The following is a 3,215-nucleotide window of genomic DNA, read 5'->3' as shown; positions in this document are numbered from 1 at the left end:
ACAGTTAATGGGAAAACACTGAATGGTGTAGAGGAAGTGAGGGACGTTGGAGTGAATGTCCACAGATTCCTGAAGTAGCAGTACAGGTCAATAAGGTGGTTCAGCAGGTATATGGAATCCTTTCCTTTATTAACTGAGTTATAGAATATAAGGGTGATCTGGGTGTCCATGTCAATAAGTCACTGACAGCTAACATGCAGGTGCAGCAAGCAATTAGGAAGGCTAATAGTATGTTAGCCTTTATCACAAGAGGATTTGAGTACAGGAGTAGTGAATTCTTGCTTCAATTGTATAGAACCCTGGTTAGACAGCACTTGGAGTACTGTGTACAGTTTTGGTCTCCTTACCTTAGGCAGGATATTATTGCCATGGAGGGAGTTCAACGAAGGTTCATCAGACTTGTTCCTGGGATGGTGGGATTGTCATATGAAGAGAGATTGGGGAAACTGGGGCTGTCTTCTCTAGAGTTTTGAAGAATGAGAGGTGATCCCATTGAAACCCACAAAATACTTAAAGGACAGTCAGGGTAGATGTAGCTAAGATGTTTCCCCTGGTTGGGGAGTCGAAAATCAGGGGACACAATTTCAAAATAAGGGGGAAGCCACTTAGGACAGAGATGAGGAGAAATGTTGTTACTCAGAGGGTTGTGAATCTTTGGAATTCTCTACCCCAGAGGGCGGTGGAAGCTCAGTCGTTGAGTATGTTTAAAGCAGAGATTGACAGATTTGTAAATACAAATGACATAAGGGAATATGAGGAAAGTGTGGGAAAAAGGGCATAGAAGTGGATGTTCATATTGAACGGTGGGGCAGTCTTGATGGGCTGAATGGCCGACTCCAGCTCCTATGTTTCGATGTTCCTAACTCCACATTATCGATGAGACACAGCCTCAGGCCGACTTGTCGGGTGGTGCAAACAGATAACACTGCTTCTGATCTTCACCAGAACAGAGACTGAGATGTAACATTGATCATCAAACAGACTGTGAGAGAATACAACAGAATAAAACACATGGAGAGACACTGTGGAATAACAAATTGATTTGATTGGAATGTTGAATTTTGATTGGAATGGATAAAACACCAGAAACAGCAGATTAAATTGGGATTCTCATCATTATATTGATCTGAGACAGAAAAGAGAAACTGATGGGAAGAAGGAAGAATGGAGTTTTTCACTCACCCATGAAAGCTGATTAAAAAAAGATGCAAATAACAGAGAATTTCACCAAAAAGGGAGATTAAATGCTGCCGAAACCTTGGATCGAAGGATGTCCCAACAGATCACCTGTTTAACTGTCTCCTCACTGGGGGATTTCAATCAGTGAGCAATATTATTCGCTACCTTTTTTTTGTTAAATGAACCCAGAACTGTCACTTGGAGTTAATATCTGCATTCCGACTCCTGAATACTTTCTGGACACATTTCCTGCTGAAAGAACTAAGAACTCTTTTCTAATTTACAAAATACTATATACACATTCATCAAACCTCTTAAGCTAGCATCCTTGGTGCTGCTCTCTCTTCTCCCAAACCTCATCTCATGTGACTGTTACATCATCACTCTGACAGTGGGAGGGGTTGATCCCACTATCTTCAGCATTAACCCTTTACATCCTTATACTACACTGTCTGTCCAAACAAATGGGTGGAGGGAACTTCCTTCATTTATTCAAACACTTGAAAATCAACTCAAAGCCATCAGAGAGAGAGAGAGGGAGAGAGAGTGTCAGAGAACTTCCTGCATCCAGTCCTGACCCTGTCACACTCAGCAGCTGCTCACCCAGACCCCACTCTCATCAACACTGAATATTGTTACAGAGACCCTTCAAATAATGTTTATAAAAGGCGGAAAAATTCAAAGTTCATCGCAGCCGGATTGAATGGAACAAAGTTTAATATCTTCTCACCGTCTCTCAACACCCACGAGACATAGGTTTTCTTATTTGGTTCCTTTGATTTTTCTTGTTCCTGATTGACAAATATTCCAAACCTCGGATCAACCCTCCCACTTGCGTCATGTCCCCAGTCTCGGTTAAAAGCAACACATAACGACACAAACACTCTGAAACAAACAACGCAGTCACACTTTCCTTCAGTGAGATTAATGTCGAGCTGTTTTCCAGATTGAATGTAACCGTGAACAAATTTGTATCAAAGAAGTTGCCTTTGGCGTATCAGCACTGCATTTCTGGACAAGGAGGAACAGCCATTCCCAACTCACATCCTTCACAAAGGCTGTTTTCTCCTGTGACTGAAATTCATCATGTAATTTGAATTCCATGTTCAAGTTCACAAAACAGAGATATAAATGATTGATCAGGAAACTTCTAAAGCATATCACAAATTTGAAATAAGGCTCTGCTGGGAGTTGAACCCAGGCTCTTCTGTTTACTAGACAGGTGTTTTCACCAACTAAGCTACAGAGCCAAATCACAAATGCTTGCGTAGTTGAAATCAGAGGAGGATCTGTTTATTCTCATCACACGTCTCCACTGGTCACAACATATTTTAACTTTTCCTACTTACTGATACAGTCATATACTCTATTTTTCCCAAAACTGAGAATGGAGGTGGAGGGGCGACATGATAGAGGTTGACAAAGTTATGAGTGGCAGAGACAGAGTGGATAGTCAGAAGCTTTTTCACAGGGTGGCAGAGTCAGTTACGAGGGGACATAGGTTTAAGGCAAGAGGGGCAAAGTTTAGAGGGGATGTGCGAGGCAAGTTCTTTACACAGAGGGTGGTGAGTGCCTGGAACTTGCTGCCGGGGAAGGTGGTGGAAGCAGGGAAGATAGCGACGTTTAAGAGGCATCTAGACAAATGCATGAATAGGATGGGAAGAGAGGGATACGGTCCCCTGAAGTGCAGAAGGTTTTAGTTTAGACAGGCATCAAGATCGGCGCAGGCTTGGAGGGCCGAATGGCCTGTTCCTGTGCTGTACTGTTGTTTGTTCTTTGTACATAGATAACACGTTTATAGATGTGGTCACCCCACAGCTTAAGAGTATGCAGGGAGAGAGGGAATGGGTGACCACCAGGCAGTCAAAAAGAATCAGGCAGGTAGTGCAGGACACCCCGAGTGCGTCTCACTCTCCAGCAGGTATTCAGTTCTGAATACAGAGGTCAATGATGCTTCACCTGGGGAGTGCAGCCGGAGCTAAGTCCATGACACCATGGGTGACTCAGCAGCAAAGGGGAGTACAGGGAAGACTGGA

The 3,215-nt window shown here is 43.2% G+C and overlaps 1 non-coding gene across 1 annotated transcript; it reads right to left on the bottom strand.

The window, feature by feature from the left end:
- Positions 1–2,355: 2,355 nt before the first annotated feature.
- On the bottom strand, positions 2,356–2,429 carry trnat-agu (transfer RNA threonine (anticodon AGU)). The gene has a single exon. It is a non-coding gene; the product is annotated as a tRNA-Thr (tRNA).
- Positions 2,430–3,215: the final 786 nt, after the last annotated feature.

The sequence above is a fragment of the Heterodontus francisci genome, unplaced genomic scaffold, assembly GCF_036365525.1.
Source record: "Heterodontus francisci isolate sHetFra1 unplaced genomic scaffold, sHetFra1.hap1 HAP1_SCAFFOLD_97, whole genome shotgun sequence".
NCBI classification, from domain to species: domain Eukaryota; kingdom Metazoa; phylum Chordata; class Chondrichthyes; order Heterodontiformes; family Heterodontidae; genus Heterodontus; species Heterodontus francisci.
Note: the sequence above shows the minus strand (reverse complement) of the source record. Positions and strands in the feature narration are given on the sequence as shown.